At 35.5% G+C, this 15684-nt stretch overlaps 1 pseudogene; it reads left to right on the top strand.

The window, feature by feature from the left end:
- The first annotated feature begins 5043 nt into the window (after positions 1 to 5043).
- Positions 5044 to 6923, top strand: LOC116584105 (annotated as a pseudogene).
- The last annotated feature ends 8761 nt before the right edge of the window (positions 6924 to 15684 follow it).

Here is a 15684-nt window from a genome sequence, read left to right on the forward strand (position 1 = left end):
AATTACATAATTTTTTTAAATTAAAAAAAATTTTTTAAAGATTTTATTTATTTATTTGACAGAGACAGATCACAAGTAGGCAGAGAGGCAGGCAGAGAGAGAGGAGGAAGCAGGCTCCCCGCTGAGCAGAGAGCCTGATGCGGGACTCGATCCCAGGACCCCAAGATCATGACCCGAGCCAAAGGCAGCAGCCCAAACCACTGAGCCACCCAGGCGCCCCAATGTTTTACTTTTCAATATACTACTTAAAATATAAAACCTATTCCATTTTGTAAGAAGTTTACCATTTAAAAAATGGTAATTTTCTCATTGTGTCTTCCCCCTCATTGCTTTATTTTGAATAAAAAATTTCACAATAAACATAACTGATGCTTTCCTTTTGATGGTCCCTCTGTTGGTCATATTGTATATTAGCCATGACAATTAGTTTTACAAAATTTATTGATGTTTGTTGATATGTTTTATCATAACTAATTTTCCCTCCCTTATCTAGATTCCCCAGCTTTCAGACAGGTGGACACTTCAATAAACCATACTCAAGGGATGTATCAAGTACTTCTTAGACATTCTCTCAGATCCTTGAGGTCTCATTTTGCCTAGGGATTTGCAATAGGTTCTGCCAGAGGCACCACTGTGACAACTGATGTCCATGGTCTATCTCCTGCTAAGCTCAAGAGGTCACTGGTTTCCAAGTTTATCTATACAATTAATGCATTCCAGCAAGTTCTTTTTTTTTAATATTAACAAACTTATTTTAAAGTTTATATGGAGAGGCAAAGACTCACAATAGTCAACATAGTGTTGAAGGAGAACAAAGACTGAGGACTGACTTCAAAGTTTACCATAACGATGGGGCGCCTGGGTGGCTCAGTGGGTTAAGCCTCTGCCTTCGGCTCAGGTCATGATCCCAGGGGCCTGGGATCGAGTCCCGCATTGGGCTCTCTGCTCAGCAGGGAGCCTGCTTCTCCTCATCTCTCTCTCTGTCTGTCTCTCTGCCTATTTGTGATCTCTCTCTCTGTCAAATAAATAAATAAAATCTTAAAAAAAGTTTACCATAACGATAATTGTAAGCAAGATATTGTAATACCACAGAAAGACTAGATTAAAGGAACAGAATATATATTATCAATTATATTTTATATTTAATATAAAAGCAAAAGCAATACAAGAGAGCAAAATACAATCTTTTAAACAAATGGTTCTGGAGTAATGGTGAAGCTAAATGTAAAAATATAAAATAAAAATAAAATAAAATAATAAAATAAAATAAATCCAGGCAGATATCATACACTCTTCACAAAAATTAACTCAGATTGGATTATAAACCTAAACATGAAACATGTAGAAGGTAATATAGAAGAAAATTTAAATGACCTTGGTTTTGTCGATAACTTTAGCTACAAAAGCACAAGCACTGAATTTAAAAATGTCTACTCTGTGAAACACAATGCCAAGAGAATGAAAAGGCAAAGCACAGACTATGAGAAAAAATTTGCAAAATACACATCTGGCAAAGGACTGTTAATCAAAAATACACAAAGACCCCTTAAAACTCAACAATGGGGGAAAAACCTGATTAAAAATGAGCCAAAGACCTTAGCAGATACCTCACAAAAGAAAATATTACAGATGGCAAATAAGCATATAAAAAGATGCTTCACATCATATGTCATCAGGAAAATGCAAATTAAAACAAAAAAGAGACACCAGTACATACCCAGAATCCAGAACACTGACAACAGAACACGAAATGTTGGTGAGGATGTGGAGCAACAGGAATGTTCTTCCATGTCTATTGAGAATAAAGAATGGAAAACAACTTGGCAGTTTCTTACAAAACTAAACATATTCTTGCCAGATGATTCAGCAGTAGCAGTTCTTGGTATTTATCCAAAGAAGATGAAATCTATACCCACAAAGATGTCTATAGTAGTTTTATTCATAACTGACAGAAGCTTGGAAGCAACCAAGATATCCTTCCATAGGTGAAAGGTCAAATAAAGTGTAGTACATGCAAACAATGGAATATTATTTAATGCTAGAGAAATGAATTACCAAGCCATGAAAAGATATGGATATAAATATTTAATAAATATTTGATTTTAGGCTTCTACCAGTCTATCAATAGTATTAGTATATTTTAACAGTGAATGCTCAGCATTCATGAATTTACCTAATAAAATATTTTGGGTTCAATATTTTAAATACTTCAACCTCTATGATTATATTCCTAATAATTTTGAATTGGGGTAAATAAACCTTAATTTTTGTAACTTGTTTCTTATTGCAAAAGAGCTCAATGAAATTTTAGAAAATAAAAATTTACAAAAAAAAAGTTTAGTTTACTATTGCCAAATAATTTAAAACTTTATCTTATATTCAAATACATATATTTTTCTAAATTGATTTATATGCTACTAAAACCAAACACTTTTAGTTATACTAGATTTCATATCATGCAATCAATGCCAGAAAGCCATCTGGCAATGATTTGTCTTAAATAGAGTTAAGATGGGTGTTATTACAATGCAAGATGGAAACAAAGATAGTATAACAATTGAGTGTTACATAACTTTTCCGTTTTGATCAAGCTACTAATCTACAAAAGGCTTTTATCAGTGACAGACTTGAGAATTTAACAAAACTTTTAAACTAGCATGTGCGACTCATTCCTAGAAAACAACACAATCAATAACACTTTATTTAGATTAAATCATGACTATTTCTCCATTTGAATAAAAAAGGTAGCAACCCCAATAAGTTTATTGAACATGAAAAGTTGAAATGCTATAATGCTCCTAAGGAATTAAATGATCCAGTCATGAATTACAAAAAAAAGGATATAAATTACCAAAGTGTTTGTATAATTGTAATGTACAACTGCCCATTATCGTTCAATAGTGTAGGCTTGTACAAGAACTCTATAAAAGAACTCCACTTCTAAACTGTGGAAAATATGTTCCCTTTCCCCCTATATACAACTATTAAGCCATTCATTTAGCTTTTAAAATATCCACTTAATACAGGCTTTTTACTCATTTGAACAGGCAGCAGGGCTCTATTCTTATTGCTTACATCTGAAGGATAGACTTCTAGCGTAAGAGGTAAAGCCCATAAAGGAGCCCAATAATAACAACAAAATACAGTTTAGTGAGTCCCTTACAATCTGCCAGCTACCTTTCTGAGAATACTTCAATTAATAAAACATATAAAATACCTGACCACAAAGAGCTTACATTCTTTTGAAATATAATAGTGAAATAAACCAATAATAGAGGGGCACCTCGGTGGCTCAGTCCATTGAGTGACTGCCTTTGGCTTGGGTCATGATCTCAGGGTCCTGGGATGTAACTCCCCAGCAGGCTTTCTAGGCAGTGGGGTGTTTTCTTCTTCCTCTGCGCACCCTCCCAATTCTCTCTCTCTCTGTCTCCAATAAGAAAATAAACCAGTAATAGAATAATGATTGATGGTTGATGGTGATAAGTGTTACAAAGAAATACAAGAAAGGTAAAAGCCATTGGAGAATGCTGGGATGAAAGTTAATTTTATTTTGTGTTGGGTGGTTATATCTCATTTATGAGATGTTATTTGCACAAAGACCCAGGAAGTGAAGGAGAGTGTTATACAAATATTAAAGGAAAAGATTGCTCTAGGCAGAGCAAGTAAGTCTATAGACTTTGTGTGAACAGCTGGTCTGTTACTTTTGAGGAAAAGCAAGGAGGCCAATGAGGAGTTCATAGTGGTGGAGAGAGGAAGAACGTATTGATGTATGACCTTCTAGTACATTGAAACGCCTTCAGTTTTTATTTAATATGAAAGGGGAAGATACCAAAAGACTTTCAACAGCAGAATAAAATCATCTGACTTGATTTTTAGGTTAAAGTTGCTGTACCAAAATAAATTTGCAGGGAGAAAGGAGTGCAGTATGCTGTGGAAGTGGGGTTATCAATCAAGTCAATAATTCAGGAACATATGACGGTGTTTTTAGCATGCTGGGTGGTAATAGAAGTGGTGAGGTATGGTTTTCATTTTGTATATATTTTGATGGTGAATATTCTGGTGAACAGGATGGGGTATGTGCAGGACAGACAATATCAACATTTATTTTACCTGCACAAACAGAAGGGTGGAGTCTTCATTCCCTGATATGGAGAGAACTCTGAGTTCAAATGTTCTTTCTCATTAAATGGCATAGTGATGATGAGGATTTAGTCAGACAGTGAAAGAGAGCAGTAAGCATAGTGTTCAGCGGTAAGACATTATAATACATTTGAACATCAAAAGACGTTGTGTTGGATCATCTGTTTATGTGAGTAAATAAATAAATAAAGCTTCCTGGGGTTCTGATAGAGGTAAAGAAGACTGCTATATGATCCAAAGGGGCACGTGCACCAAATGTTTATAGCAGCAATATCCACAATAGCCAAACTATGGAAAGAACCTAGATGTCCATCAACAAATGAATGGATATATATATATAGATGGAATACTATGCAGCCATCAAAAGAAATGAAATCTTGCCATTTGCGATTGACATGGATGGAACTAGAGGGTATTATGCTTAGCAAAATAAGTCAACCAGAGAAAGACACTATCATATGATCTCCCTGATATGAGGAAATGGAGGTGCAATGTGGGGGGTTTGGGGGACAGGAAAAGAGTAAATGAAACAAGATGGGATCGGGAGGGAGACAAACCATAAGAGACTCTTAATCTCACAAAACAAACTGAGAGTTGCCGGGGGGGTGGGGAGGGTAGGGAGAGGGTGGTGGGGTTATGAACATTGGGGAGGGTATGTGCTGTGGTGAGTGCTGTGAAGTGTGTAAACCTGGCGATTCACAGACCTGTACCCCTGGGGCTAATAATACATTATATGTTAATTTAAAAAAAAGAAGAAGAAGAAGAAGACTACTATAAATCAAATGCTATGGTTTTCAGCAAAGAGTGTGTAATCAGGCATATTTTATTAAAGTAACCAAGTAAAATGATGGTCGAAAATTGGAATAACAGAAAACATAAAAATCAGAGATTTTAAAAAGAGATATGGGAGAGTGTAGAGAATATAGTCAATGATATTATAATAGTGTTATATGGTGACAGATGGTGGCTATATTTGTAGTGATCATAGAATAATGTATGGAGATACTGAAAACCTGAAACCAATGTAACACTGAATATCAACTATACCCAAATAAAAAAATAGTAAAAATAAAACATTTTAATTTAAAAAGATAAAAAGAGGGACAAGAATTTGAAAAGTGAATTTCAAAAAGAGTAAAGATGAGGCTAAGACATACTCTGAACCTTGAGGAAAACACCATTTTGAAAATTCTTCCCATTTTGAGAAAACTCAAATGAATCAATACCATAAAAGAACCCATTTTAACTGAGAGATGTAATGAATGCTCAAGAAATAATTTTATGACAGGATAATTCTTCCCTATGAAACAGCATACAGAAACCAGGGGAAACACCTGGAAGCAAAATAAACTATACTGAAAATAAGAATTAGGAAAAAGATAAATGATGAAAGATAAGAAAATTAGACCTGCGACAGAGACCTAGTGAAGAGAATTTTTAGCTTGTGGTTTAATGTTTTTGAGGATAATCTAGAGTTCATAACTGCCTTGAGGCAGGCTGGTTGTAGGCAGTTTAGGCAGACCCCTAAGACAGGCCTACTTTGGGCAGGTGGTGTTGGAGGAGGCCATTGGGCTGGACAAAGACAAATCCAACCATTTGACTAAAGTGTCTGTGAAGATGTTGAAGTCAGATGCAACAGAGAAAGACCTGTCAAACCTAATCTCAGAAATGGAGATGATGAAGATGATTGGACAGCACAAGGACACCATCAACCTGCTGGGTCCTGCACACAGGACGGTCCTTCGTACACTATCATGGAATATGCCTCCAAAGACAACATACAGGAGTACCTGCAGGCCCAGAGGCCTCCTGACCTGGAGTACTGTTACAATATCAGCCACAATGCAGCAGAGCAACTCTCCTCCAAGGACCTGGTATCCTGTGCCTATCAGGTAGCCTGAGGCATGGAGTACCTTGCCTCCAAGAAGTGCATACACCAAGACCTGGCCACCAGGGAAGTGCTGGTGACAAAGGACAACATGATGAAGATCTCAGACTTCAGCCTTGCCAGAGATATCACCACATCAGTTACTATAAAAAGACAACCAACAGTGGACTGCCTGTGAAGTGGATGGTCCCTAAGGCCATGTTTGACCAGATCTACATCCACCAGAGTGACTTCTGGTCTTTTGGGGTGATCCTGTGCAAAATCTTCACTCTGGAAGCCTCCCATATCCTGGAGTGCCTGTGGAGGTGGTTTTCAAGCTGCTGAAGGAGTCATTTGATGGATAAGCCAGTAAGTGCACCAGAGAGTTATACACAATAATGAGGGGTGGCTGGCATGTGGTACCTTCAAGCTGCTGGTAGAAGACCTGGATCATACTGTGGCCTTGACCTCCAACCAGGAGTACCCGGACCTGTCCTTGGCCCTGGAACAATACTGTCTATGCTTTCCCAACACCCAAAGCTCCACCTGCTCCTCAGAGAAGAATTCCACCTTCTCTCATGTGCCGTTGCCCAGGGAGGCCTATCTGCCCTGACACCCAGCCCAGCTTGCCAATGGTGGACTCAAATGACTAGTATCCCTATTACTCCTGTCCAGATTCCGTCATAAGCTGTAACCCTTACCCCCCACCCTCCCTGCAAGACTCACTGCCTTCTCCTTTGTCCCTTTCCTACTGGCAGGAGCCAGCTGCCTACCTGAGGCCTTCACCCCTTGAAGTTCACCTCTCTTCCCCTTCCTCTTCCTCCTCCTTACAACCTGCTCATGAAAGAAAGGAACAGAGAGGCAGGTACTTGCTCGTGGCTACTTCCTTCCCTCCCATATGTTGGACCAAGACCCCTCCCTGGCATTGGTACTGCCTGGACGTCGAGGGAGTGGGAGATGAGGCATGCCAGTGAAAGCTGTCAGAGCTTTCCTGTTTTGGTTTTGTCTGCTTAGCATAACATGTAAGACTGAGTTCTGGTGGCAGGGACCTAGTCCTTGGGGCTATAGCACTAGCGAGGGGAGGTCAACTGCTCTGGGCCTTGGCTAAGAGCAACCCCTGCTCCAGAGATATGGTGCCAAGGGCTTATTAATTTTGATACTAATTTGCTTTGCTGACCAAATACCTGGTATCAAAAGATGGGAAGGCAAAGACTGGAAGCAGTGTTGTGACCATGGGGTCCAGCCCCAAACTATGAAGAAAACACAAAGTGTATAAATCTGAGTAAGTATATATTTACACACCTTTTTAAATAGGTTGTTATCAAAGATTTAATCAATGGGTAATATGCTCCTCGTGGCTGGGAAGCATCAGTTGCCATATATTAAAAACAAAGAAAAGAGGTGTCTGGGTGGCTTCCTCCATAAGTGTCCCTTCTTTTCAGGTCATGATCCCAGGGTCCTGGGATGGAGCCCCACATCAGGCTCTCTGCTCAGTGGGAAACCTGCTTCTCCTTTTCCCTTCTGCCCTGCTTATAGTTCCTCTTCCTGTCTCTCTGTCTGTCAAATAAATAAAATATTAAAAAAAAGAAAGAAACAAAATGTTTTTAAAAGGTCTTTTTTTTTTTTAATTTTCTAGGGGTGCCTGGATGACTCAGTTGTTTAAGCAGATGTTTGCCTTTGGCTGAGGTCATGATTCCAGTGTACAGGGATCCAGCCCTGCATGGGACTACTTGCACCCCAAGGAGCTTGATTCTTCCTCTCCCTTTGCACGTGATTCCCCCTGCTTGTGCGCTTCCTCTCTCTCTCTCTCTCTCTCTCTCTCTCTCTCGCTGTCAAGTAAACAAAATAAAATCTTTTACTAAATAAATAAATAAATAAAGTTCTAAAGCCTACTTTCAGTTTAGGTCCCTTAAAAAAATTGCTACTGCTTCATTTAAAAAAAAAAAAGATAATTTAGAAAGATGCTTCCAGAGTTAAAAAGCTGTTTTGTTTCTTTGTCAGGATTAAATATAGAAGTGCTTTAAAAAGTAAAAGAAAAAATATGCTATATTAACACTAATCACACTATAACTTTGGTGGTTATATCAAGATAATGAAAAGTGATTTTAAAGCAAATTTCATTATCAGACATAAAGATCAAGTCAAAATTACAGAAGAGTAAAAGGATGAATTCATCAGGGAGTATAATAATTCTTGACTTTTAATACTTAATAACAGATTTGGGGATATATAGGGAAAAACTAAGAACAAAAATCATAACTTCTACCTTAGAAGAGAAATGGAAAAAAATTTCAACACCTTTATTTTAAGATTATATAGACAAATGGTCATCAAATTGGTAAGATATGTAAGACTTGAACAAAATTATCAACTAACTAGATATGCTTGATATTACAGAACACTCCCAACAACCGCAGACTACATATATCTTAAGCCATGATTTTCTTTGCAAAGGTCAACATTGATAATGTTCTAGTCATACCTCCGTGTACCAGGAAAGAAGTAGCATATTTCTTGAAAGACACAGCTATCAAAGCTCCATTGAGAAACCGTAAAGATGGAGAAGGGATTTGCAAATTATATATCTGATAATGGACATCTACTCTGATTATTAAAAAATGAATAAAAATAAAAAACCTTACTAATAACCAAACAGAGTATCCAATTTTACATGTGAAGAAAATTATGGAAGAGACATGTCACCAAAAGGATATGGATGGCTTATAAGCACATGACAAATTTCTCAACATTTAGACATTAAAGAAATACAAATTAAAATCATAATGAGACATGCTTACATATCTATTAGAATGCCTAAAATTATAAAGGCTAATTGTACTTCGTCTGAGCTAGATTGAGAAGCAACAAAACATCTAAACTGTTGTTGGCATATATCATGATACCACCACTTTGGAAAATAGTTTGAAAATTTTTTTAAATGCAAAATATGTTGCAGTTACACAAATAGCCATTTTACTTCTAGGCATTTAACCAAGAGAAACAAACCCTATGTTCATACAAGGACTTGTATATGAATTTCATAGCAGCTTTATTTTTAAGAATTGAAAACAGTGGAAATGTTCATCAATGTCCATCAATAGAGCAAAGACAAATTATGATCTATTCATTAAAGAGATTACTATTCAACATCAAAATGAACTATTTACAATTGGAGATTCTCAAAGTAATGGATGCTGAGAAAAGAAAAGCCAGGCAATGAATAGTATATACTGTGTGATTCCATGACTATAAAAAATCTAGAAAATACAAATTTATATATAGTCACAGTCATCAAATATATTGGTGTGATTTTAGTGCCTTCTTCTGTGCTCCCATAGCTTCCTACACTTGGATCTCCGAGCATTTGTTACACCATGTGAAAATATGAACTCTTTTTCTTTATTCTGTCTTACTAGAATAAGAATCCTTGAAATTTTATGGACATGTGAACTCTCAGTTATTAGCAGAAATTCTATCACACAGTAAGTTTCCAAATATAAAAGCCAGAGTTTTACAATGACTTCTAAGCTTTTACATGATCTAGCCACTCATTTAACCTCTGTGACCTCTTTCCCTGCTACTCTTCAGTCACTCACAGTGGCCTCCTTGCTATTCCTCAGATATGCCAGGCACGATCCAACCTTATGGCCTTCAAGATAGCCAATTCCTTTGTCTGGAGTGACCTTATTGCTGATAGTTCTGGGCAAATTCATCACCTTTCCATACCTTTGTTCAATTGTCAGCTTCATTGTAACTACCCTGATCTTCCTATTAAAATTTTAACTCCCCATCCCCTGCCTAGCAACCTTGATTTTTCTCACCCTGATCTAATTTTTCTTTTTCCCCATTGTACTCATCATTTTTGAATGCACTATGCAATTTTTATTAAGGTTTATAGCTTTTAATTGTCTCACCCATTAAAATAAAAGTTCTACAAAGCCAAGTATTTCATTTACCAGTGTAGTCTGAAGTAATATCTGCCATATAATAGGTTTAATAGACAATTGGTAAATTTCAGAATAAATTAATGTTGAGAGTATACTGAATTTCATAAGTCATTTCAATATTTTTTTCCAAAAAATAAACTATGTAAAACATACCTTAAATTTACTTTCAAAATATTTTATAGCATATAATGAACAATATACATAAGCCTTAAAGAAACAATCATATAAATAACCATTTCATACCTACTTAAAAATTGCATAATACCACACTCCTAGATCCTCTCTGAACGCTCTAAAATAACCCTTCAAAAGAAATACATTTTTAAAAATAACAGATTTTTTGGCAAATAATTTAATAAAATAAAAGTTTCATTCATCTATGTAGATCATAATAAATGTTTTTAATAAGCATGAAATTATAACTCTGAAGTGTGCTAAAATGAAACCACCTGCTAAGGGTGAGAGAACAAAAATAAACATCATTTTTCCAAATAAGAGGAATTTATTACCTTTGAATCAAAGCATGTGGATTTGTTCAAACTGGCAATAAAGGAATATGGAAACACAAACCATAGAAAGTCATATTTTAGATTTCTAAAAGACTTCATAGTGAAGAGTATACATTTTTAAATGCTACATAATGCTACATAATGACAAGATGACAGGTTGTGACAAATAGCATTTTAAAAGCTCTACTCATAATGGAACGGAAGGTGTCATTTCCCTATAATTTTATATATGTCATTAATTTACTATATCTGGATACAACATATTACCAAACAGATGTTCATCAAAGACTAAATCATTTTTAATGGAACATAATAATTTGAACCTACATCTATTAATCATTTTTTAGATCTAACATTTATAGTCTCGCTAAACATTTTATCAGTTGTCGACAAAATTTAAAAAAATAGGATAAAAAGTCGTGTTTGGAAAAGTAGACTTTCTTTGAAATTTGCATTTAAATGAAAATATTTGCTGATATTTTAAAACTTTAAATGTAATTTTATATATATCTGACCTATCAGATGATATAAAATTTTTGGAGAAAATATGACATATTTTTTTGATCTTGGTTGAAGGTATTAATAAAGAGCAACTGTTTGTATTATTTGTATTGTGATATCTTAGTTAATAAACATGAATAACTGGTATAAAATATGTTTTTTTAAAATGTTATTTATTTACTTGACAGAGATCACAGGAAGGCAGAGAGGCAGGCAGAGAGAGAGGAATGGAAGCAGGCTCCCTGCTGAGAAGAGAGCCCACTGTGGGACTCAATCCCAGGAACCTGGAATCATGACCTGAGCCGAAGGCAGAGATTTTAACCCACTGAGCCACCCAGGCGCCCTAAAATATGTTTTTTTTTATATAGAATTATAGTTCTTGCCAAAATATGGAACTAGCTGGAACTGAATGCCTCCTTCAAAGTCAGCTCTGGAGAAATTATGCAAGTGTAATATGGAACTATTTCAGATATTAACCAAAAACAAAGAAATGATGATAAATTCCTTAAAAGACTCAAAGTTGCTCTTGACTGGTATGTTTCAAGCTCTATTCCTGGTTTGAGGACAGGTTTTAACAGGCCTGTCACTGTAGAAATCAGCTGGATGTTTAGAGGCTATCAGAACTGTAGCAAAAACCTTGAAGGGGTAAAGACTTGAAAATTCTTTAGAGAGATTAGCTCCCTAAGGCATTATTCCTCCACACATTTTCCTCCAAACAATTAAGGACTGATGGATGAGGGGCACCTGAGTGGCTCTCTCATCACGTGGGTGGTGGGTTAAGCCTCTGCCTTCATCTCAAGTCATGGTCTCTGGGTCCTGGGATCCAGCCCCACATCGGGCTCTGCTCAAAAGGAAGACTGCTTCCCTCCCTGCTTGCCTGCCTCTCTGCTTACTTGTAATCTTCTCTCTCTCTCTCTCTCTCTGTGTCCAATAAATAAATAAAATCTTAAAAAAAAGGCTGATGGATGATAAATTATGAAAACTGCTCCCTCCAAATGATGCTTCTTCATAAGGATTTAAGAATTTAAAATTGTCAGAATTTAAAATTGAAACTTGATCGTAGGATTTATCTTATAGAATAACATCAAGTGAAGGCAGTTATTATTAGTTCTGAAGTATTTGTGATTCTAAATTCTTGGCCTCATTAGTAAATTTATTTTTAAATTCTCCCATGGAGTGGTGATTGGCCTTCAGTCTTTCATTGATGTACATCATTGGGTCAAATGAGATGTGTGTGCCCAGAACTATATATAATCTTCTTTGTATTTCACTGGAGATGGCATTTCTGAGTTTTGTTCAATCGAATTTGGACAGATGTTTTAATAGTCACTTCTAGAGTTGGCCCTGGAGAATATCTTCCTTTTTTTTTCTCTTCCCGATTCTCTGAAAAACCCTGACTAATTCACATTATCACAGTGATATCACAATTCAAGTTTTTCCAAACACTATAGCTGCAAAATAGAAGGAAGCTACTCAGAATGTAATGCTATTGTGAATGATTGAGAAAGAAAACATTATTATAATTAAGCTACCAGGTTTCAATGTATTTTATTGTTGCTTAGAAAATCCTAGCATACCCAGACTTTACAGAGATTTGATGATCCTAAGAGGAGCTGAACTCATGGACCAAAATAACTATGCACATAAAAAGTACAATTACTTACCTAAAAAAGATGATGTGGTTAACTTTATATGGCAATCCAAGTGTTATTGGAACAGGAATTTAAAAAATAGCTTAGGGGCGCCTAGGTGGCTCAGTGGATTAAGCCACTGCCTTCAGCTCAGGTCATGATCTCAGGGTCCTGGGATGAAATCCCGCATCAGGCTCTCTGCTCAGCAGGGAGTCTGCTTCTCTCTCTCTCTCTCTCTCTCTCTCTGCCTGCCCTCCGTCTACTTGTGATCTCTCTCTGTCAAATAAATAAATAAATAAAATCTTAAAAAAGAAAAAGAATGACTGTACTTTTAAAAAATAGCTTAAAAGGGGCACCTGGGTGGCTCAGTGGGTTAAGCCGCTGCCTTCGGTTCAAGTCATGATCTCAGGGTCCTGGGATTAAGCCCCACATCAGGCTTTCTGCTCAGCAGGTAGCCTGCTTCCCTTCCTCTCTCTCTGCCCGCCTCTCTGCCTACTTGAGATTTCTCACTGTCAAATATATAAATAAAATATTTTTAAAAATAGCTTAAAAGTATATGATAAAATAATGATATACATATACAAAGAAAAGAAAGATACTATACTGTGAATATAAATTAAGTGAAAATTGTTGAAAAATACAATAAATGGAGACTAAGATGAATATAGCTGTAAAATGAATAAGTGAGTTGGGAAAAACAAACAAACAAACAAATTAATGACTTCTGCCCAAATGCAGCAGAAGAGAAAAAAAAATAAAGAAAATATTTAAATAAGTACTGAGATAAATTTTGGAGAATTAAAGAAAGATAAAAGATACCAGACTTAAAATGATGCCAAACATGAGAAATCAGAAACAAAACAAAACAAAAACCACACACACAAAAAACCACTCATATAGGGCGCCTGGGTGGCTCAGTGGGTTAAGCCGCTGCCTTCGGCTCAGGTCATGATCTCAGGGTCCTGGGATCGAGTCCCGCATGGGGCTCTCTGCTCGGCGGGGAGCCTGCTTCCTCCTCTCCCTCTCTCTGCCTGCCTCTCCAACTACTTGTGATTTCTCTCTGTCAAATAAATAAATAAAATCTTTAAAAAAAACACTCATATATATTATGGTGAGTTTTAAGAATATCAAAAACAGAGAAGAGCATAAATGATGCCCAAGAGAAGAACAGATCACCTAAAATGTACAAGAATAATACTGACAGCAGAATTCTCAATAGTAATAGCATATAAAGGAGACAGCTGGGTGTTTGTATAGATGGAAAAGATATTTGAAACTAGATATTATACATCAAGCCAAATTATTGATTAAATTTGAGAGCACAGTAAAAATACAATGAAGCATGTTAGGTCTTAGAACATTTATCACACAGAGACACACATTTTAGAAAACTTCCTTGGAGGACAGCTCAATTTAGATAGAGAAAACAGAATTATGTACTCAAAGGCACATTTTGAAGGAAGGATTGAATATAGTCTGCACTGCAAATATTCTTTAATCGTATGTTCTGAATTTCCTAAATTTAAGAAGTATTTGTTCAAATATTTATCTTTAAATAAACCCTAGGAGACTTTTTCTTGGATTCTGGAAAATCAGTCCATTTGGATACAAATCTTTTTGTCACTGATGGAAATTTTGATAGCCCTTAACTGTGGAATGCCTAATGTATTGTTACAGCAATTGTGATTTGCCAATACATGGGTGATGTGTGTGTGTTGTGTGTGTTTATTTTTATTTTTGATGGTTTTACTCTTCTATGAGATTTTTAAGTAGATATAATTTTAATAAATTATGATTTGATGAAATTTATCTGAGGTTATATATAATAAAATGAAATTTGTGTGAACTGAAGAAGTGCGTCTCCATTTTTTTTTTCTAAGAGTAGACTGGTCTTTAAAAATTGTCCAAAGAAGTACATTATATTCATTATTAAATTTGATAATATACAATAAAGTATTTATGGTCATATGGAACCATATCAAATTCTACTATTAATTCATATTAATAATTACCATAAGAGGAAAAAGGGATATTTTTCAAAATGAAAATTAGTGTATTTTTCAGAATATGATATAGTGTTATTCACTGAACAGAGGGAACAAATGTCAAAGTTTAACACAGTTTACAGAATGTTTTAACATAAATTGAAATTTAAATCTGACCAAATTTCACAGTTTTAAGTAAAATGATAGCACTTTAAATCCTTGAAAAGTGGTAAGTGACCCAAAACATTGCTTAGAAAAACAAATTTAACACCACACTAGTCTGAGATGGTTAAGTTATGGTACAACTTGCCATTGTGTATCATCAAATGGTCTATTTTTTTCTTTTGGTCTTGTCATTATATTTTATTTTAGCCATTCTGATAAGTGTGTAGTGATATCTCAGTGTCATTTTAATCACATTTCCTTGATGTCTAATTATGTCAAATTATATTATTTTGATGTTTAATGTTCTGAGCTTTCTCAGTTCAAGACCATGAAGCCACTTAGGAAAAATACAGTTGCAGATGCACTCATAGACCAACTCTTATTTAGAAATAAGAACAAACATTACTACCCATTCCAACAAAAAATAGATTTGTTATGCAGTAGGGATTTTATAAATTACCTGACACAACTTATATAGTAAGACGGGACAGGCGGCTTCTTGCAGCTATATACAACATCATTTTAATTTCAATTTTCAGTATAATTTTTCCAAGGTATACACAGAATATATATTTAATGTAAATTGTGAACATTTTAAACTCTGTATATGGAAATTAATCAATTTTAAGTTTATAACAATCAAAATTAATGGAAGTTTATTTTAAATTAGTTAGCTTTCTCTGCATTGCAAGACAGAATAATCAAGAATTGGTAAGAAAAAAATAATCTCTGTAAAATTACCGGGGGTGCATTATAAAGTGTTCGGTAACCGATCAAACTCACAATTTGGATTGAATGGCAAGTGATTTTTAAAATCTGGAACTCATTGTCAATTTTTTTCTTCATTGTGTCTTAATAAATTACTGTGTTCATTTGCATGGAAGTGAAGAAAAATGCATGACATTTCATCTCAACACTAACACTTTTAACTGGCAACTC

The sequence above is a fragment of the Mustela erminea genome, chromosome 2, assembly GCF_009829155.1.
Source record: "Mustela erminea isolate mMusErm1 chromosome 2, mMusErm1.Pri, whole genome shotgun sequence".
Lineage (NCBI taxonomy): Eukaryota > Metazoa > Chordata > Mammalia > Carnivora > Mustelidae > Mustela > Mustela erminea.